We start from the raw sequence: 6,208 nt of genomic DNA, 5'->3' as shown, positions 1-6,208 counted from the left end.
CCTGACTTTGCCCACCAATGTCATTGCGTTAAATTCAACGACAGGTGCGCGCGTACGTGGGTGTATCACCCTGTGAGTGTTTTTCCACTTCCGGTCACTTATTGCATCATGTTGACGACTTTCCTGCGGCCGGGAGCCCCCTTATTCCTTATATGGACTGTTGTTTCCTCCCTGTGACATACTCGTTCAGTTACATCAGCCCCACGTCATTCTTGCGCACGTTGCGGACAACAGCCTACGCACGCGCGCAACTATGGGAAAATGTGTGCGTAGGCGCGCACGCACACAACGCAGTGTGAACCTCTGTGTGGACGTCGGCGGATTGAGCAGGGAGAGGGTCGAATTTGCTCGTACATTAGGGCGCAGGGGGGCGATGAATGGCTGCTCTTGTTCATTCACAACTCCGACGCACACGGCTGCTGCTGCCATGGAAACCAAGCAGCCAGCTGTATCCTGATACGTTAGGAACCCGAGCGAGGTAAAAGCCCATTGGTTGGCGGCCAATCTTGACGTCATTGGCACGCACTGCTCAGGACCAGGGACAGCGCCCGTGCAGAGGCGTTCTTCCACCATGCGCTGCTTAAGTGGCGAGGAAATACATTCGTGTATGCCGATTAGCAAGAACTACATGTTCCCGCGTGATTACGTTAAAAAATAACATTTGGATGAGATTAAAAAAACAAACAAACACCCAAAACAACTTGAGATTTCACAAATGCATTTTGGCTTGATTTCACTGGTTACGCCCACTCACAATATCACGAAATCCATAAATAATCGCCACCCTCATTCTCCAGTGATTTTTCAATTGCCTTTAGACGCCACAAGATGGCGGCCTGCCCTGCTTTGGTCTAAATCTGTGCCCCAGGAAAGAATCCCCCCCTAAACCTAACCCCCCCCCCCCCCCCCCCCCCCCACACACACACACACACACACACACACACACACACACACACCCACACGCCGACCATAAATAAGATTATCCATAAAAAAAAAATTGTGCCTAAAACCATATCCTTTTTAACAATGACACAAGGAAAAAGCAAAATAAATAACTGCCTTTTTCCATATTTTTATTGATTACAACAAACACAACACACAGAAAAAAGCCTTACAAGACATGGTTCAATTTGTTTATCACAAGGAACCGCAAGCAAAAGTAAGAATAACAATAACATAGTTGAACGTTACATGTAATCATTGTGTCCCTTGTTCCACATTAATGGTGCCTTTGACAAAAATAAGATGAACATGCACACACAAACACACACACACACACACACACACACACACACGCAAGCAACTAAGACATTACAGACTCACATTACCCTTGATTGCATATCTAATTTAAAAGTGAAGCATGTTTGCGAGCTTTCAAGAGCTTTCAACAATGGTTAACTTCTTTTTTTTTTCTTTTTTTTTTACAACATTTATACAGGTTAAAGTTTTGTCAAAGCAAAAAAAAAAAACAATAAAAAAATAAAACAAGTGCATCAAAATGGGGTCACCCCCCCCCCCCTCCAATCGCCTCGTGCCCCACTATTTGAGAAACGCGGGTCTAAATGAAGCGCCTCTACACGTGCCAACATAGTTCCTTGACATCACAATGATGGCAAAATACAAACTTTGTATTACTGAAGCATAGAACATAGTTCCTTGGCATCCAGATCACAGCAAAGGCATTACTTTAGTCACATTTTCACTTTACAGTTTTTAAAATTTTCTTATTATTCATAGAAAGCTACAAAGTTCTTAACCCTTGTATTTTTTCCATGACGTTTTTTGGAACTATTTTTTAAGATAAAGCATTGAAAAAAAGAACACTACTGAGCTGAAATCTTTGTTGGAATGTCAAAAGAGGCCAAAAATCTGAGGGCACCAAGATCTTGTCTCTGTTTCAGATTGGCGCTAAGAAAATGATACACTGGAACCTGATTTGAATCTATTTTTTTGTTCCATTGACCCATTAAAAAAATAGCCATTTCCATATACTGTAAACCTGTTGTTTTATCGTGCATTTATTTCTATTACGGTATGAATCTCGTCAATGGGCCTTCGACTGTCGGTCAAAAATTCATGCGTGACTAATGACTAATGACATGACTAATCCAGTATGTGGTGCAAGAGCCTAGTTAGTGAAATTTCTTTACAAACGCTGGCCACAAAGCGAGAGTATATTATTCAATAAGCACAATATGGATTGTAAGAGGAGTATGTATGTGTTTTTCCACTGGTGCTTGAAGGTATTTTTATTTTGTATTTTTGCCAGTTTGTGCTAATATTTGAAATATATGTGTTTGAGCAATGGTGCCAGTGTTTGCTTTCGCCACTTTGTTTGTTTCGCTAATGTAAAGTTCCGTGTTAATTTTGCATGTGCAAAAGAGGGTAGCCTGAGAGTCTTGATTCGGGCTGAAATGTTTTGAAGCTGGGCCTGCAAGTCTTGAAAGCAGGCCTCAATGTCTGCCTTTACAAAAACCTGCACATTGACCTATGGGCAGGGCTGCTAAAAACAAACAAACAAACAAACAAACAAACAAACAAACAAACAAGTAAAATAATTCAACTGCCCAGTGATTGTTGTGTCAGCATCAACTATTATTCGTCCATAAATTGAAAATAGGGCAGCTCGGTGGCGCAGTGAATAGCACGTCCGTCACACAGTTCAAACAGTTCATGAATTCAAATCTCTCAATCAGGCCTTCCTGCATGGTTTGCATATTCTTCCCGAGCCCACGTGGGTTCTCTTTGGGCACTGCCTTCCTCCAACACACCAAAAACATGCATGGCAGGTGTATTGGACATACTAAATTGTGTTTAGGTGTGATTGGGTGCATGAATGCTTGTCCGTCTCTGTGTGCCCTGCAATCGGCTGGCAACCAGTTGAGGGTGTCCTCCGCCTCCTGCCCAAAGCCAGCTGTGATAGGCACCAGCAAGGCTGTGACCCTTGAGAGGATAAGCAGCTCTAGAAAATGAATGGATGGATGATTGATGGATGGATGATTGAAAATGAATGGTATTGAATGTGGATGTTTTCAGCTTGGACACTAGTCTGTAAGGCTTAAAAAAATTGGACGCAAAACACAAGCAATTTAACAGGAAGTGCAACAACCAAAACGTCCCCAGGGCAACGAATAATATACACCGTAATAATGCACAAACAATATCACAATTACGAAAACAAAAACTGAATAACAACTTTACATGAATTATCATTTTTAGAAATTAAACTTGACAAATAACATTAGAACAATTGAAAGACAAATTATATTTTGGCAGTTAAAGCAGATTTTTCTTAGAGGATATTTTGTTTATTCTTTTTGTTTTGTTTTTCAGGTCTCGGTTGATGGTACAGATTACTGTTGCCCTTGATTGTGTCTGGAGCTGGCCGGAGCATCAGCACCTTGGCTTTAGACTGCTTACTGCTTGTATGCAAACTCCTGTTACAGTAACAGTCTACAGTCATGGCTACTGACGCCTGGCAAATGCAACGACCCATCTGCCTGGATGGATGGCTGGGACAAAATAAGTAGGAGTCCACCACAAACTTCACCACCACCGCCATTTAGCCCCGACATTTCACCCTTTGGGAGAGTTTTACAGCATACACACTCCATACTATGGTGGCCGATGGGCAAATGCCCAACAACAAACAGAACGCAAGCAGAAACAGGAATGATGCAAATAAAACAGAAAACGGGAATTTTGCAAATAGGACAGAGATGGATGGATGGACACACTACTGCAATTTGAAGAATACAAAATAAGTGCAATATATAAAAGCTGAAATACAAAAATGCTGCAAATAACCAAACCAGAACTGGCAAAACACTGAAGAAAAAAGGCAAAGATGCAAAAAAAAAAAAATACATGTAGATAAAAAGAAAAACACAAAATACATTAAAAGAAACACTCTGCAAATAATACAATGCTGGATTCACAAATACAAAGCGGGGGCAAAATTACAAAGCACTGAACAATTGCAAAACACATCGAGTGTAATTTGCACAGAAAAAAATACAGATGTGAAAGCAGTTTACCAGAGAAGTCCCCAATTTACGGCCTACTTAGATAGTGCTGTAATTAACCATCTTTTGGAGAAAATAAAAGGGACGCCTTACTTTGAATGTTTTTAAACAACATGTAACGATTGTTTGGGCTAGGAAGGGATTTGACCACTGCCAAGATGGTTGAATACAGCAACACAGAGTAGGAATGACTATGGAGCCATGGGGTGCAAATAATAGACGTACAACAAGCCTGCTTTTCATTCAGGTATTATTAATTCTTAAACTATATATATATATATATATATATATATATATATATATATATATATATATATATATATATATATATATATATATATATATATATATTGGACTGTATTCATGTTTCCACTACTCGAGACCGTTTCAATCAGATGGCATCTCGTATTGGTGGACACTTGATACTGCAGTCAACTGCAACTTCTTTTTCTCCACTTGGTGCACCCAGCTAAGAAATATTTGGCATAGTTTTGACAGTGGAGACGCTCCAAAACAGCAACCACCCATTTTGTGAGGGGTTGTGGCTAGGATCTGTGTTGGTGACCAAAATTTGAATGCAGGCCAGCCACCATCTCAAGGTCACCTTGAGAGTTAATATTATACTGCTATGTGAAGCACACTTGGTGCAAATAGTAAAATAAGTATGTTGTTAAGATGAGGAAATGTGGAACTGTAAATTCATTTGCATTCAAATGTAAGTAGGCTAAACCTCACTTCTGGTCTCGATGTCTGTTCTCTACACCTTGTTTAGAGGAGACTGAGTGTGAGTGAAAGTCACAGATCTATTTTGGGATGATGAGTTCCAAAAATTCTGGAATAGTAAACAAGTATTCCAATAACTCTTTTTTGATTAAAAAGCCCTAACTGATTTTAAACACATTTGGTGGTGACAGCCCGGGATTGATGGACGGACGGAGTTTTACCTTGATCGGAGTTCCACCGCCAGCCAGCCAATGAGAGTCTTTCTGCTTCCAGTTGCCATGTCAACCTGGTGCCGCCTTTGCTGTCTCCACGGTGACCGTGGCTTCAGATTGTTACTCTTGCAAGCAGTAACCACGGTAACAGTCTACAGCCATGGTCGCTAGGGGCAGGCGTCCTCACGGAAACTCAGATTTTGGACTCTGCTGCTCATTATGTCGCCGCCGACTGTAAGCGCCACATCATCAGAGAAATAAAGGCCAAATGGAAAATGCAGTTTTCAAAATGTCTACATTTTGGATTAAAGGCCGGTGGGAGACATCGCACTTTTCCATTTCATTTATTCCCCTGCTCTATATGTTTAATCCCCCCCCCCATGGAAATATGTGTTTTTCTAAATGCAATGTATCAGTAATTTAACGTGTTCATGAAACTGTGCTCTTCTAATGAGCTTTGAGACGTCAAGACGTCAGTGTAAGAAACAAGAATGACTTGGAAGATGACTTGAGAAACAAAAGACTTCCTCCAAAATGCTCAACCGGGATTGATGGCTCTCTGACCTCGTCTTCCTCAACAAAGTCACTACTATCAAAATGCTCAACCAGGATTGATGCTTTCTGACTTCCTCTTCCTCAACAAAGCTGTTGCTATTAAAATACTCAATCAGGATTGATTACAGTGTAGTCTGTCACAGCTCGATTCCACTAGCATCTGCGGTGCTCCGCTCCGCTCGGTTGCGTTGCATGACGCACCCATGTTAATGAATATGGCGTTATATTTGTGCCACAATTACGCACGCGCGGAAAAAAAATGAGCGGAGAAAATCAAACTGAGCGAGCGAAAACAGATTTTGAGAGCAAGAAAAAAACTATTGAGCGCGTAATGATAAGAGTTTGAGCGCGCACCGATGGAGTTTGAACACAGAAAAAGAAATTGCTCGCTCAAAATTCCTTTTTGCTCGCTCGGGATAGCCCTCTCTCGCTCAACATCTCGCTCTCGCTCGCGATACTCCTCTCTCCCTCGCTCAACATCGCGTTCGCTCAACATCGAGCTCTCGCTCGCTCGAGTCGTCCTCTGCGCTCTCTCAGTTCTGCTCACGCGTTACGTTTGTGCCACAAAACCAGCCAATCAGAGCTTGTAAAAGCACTTTGATTGACAAGCTTAGTATCCAATGAGATTGCTTGTACGCTATCCGTTGACGCACTCTCGATTGCCCTGTGTTCACCCGAAAAGGGCAAACGAGA

The sequence above is a fragment of the Hippichthys cyanospilos genome, chromosome 18, assembly GCF_059441005.1.
Source record: "Hippichthys cyanospilos isolate Australia breed blue-spotted pipefish chromosome 18, RoL_Hcya_1.0, whole genome shotgun sequence".
Lineage (NCBI taxonomy): Eukaryota > Metazoa > Chordata > Actinopteri > Syngnathiformes > Syngnathidae > Hippichthys > Hippichthys cyanospilos.
Note: the sequence above shows the minus strand (reverse complement) of the source record.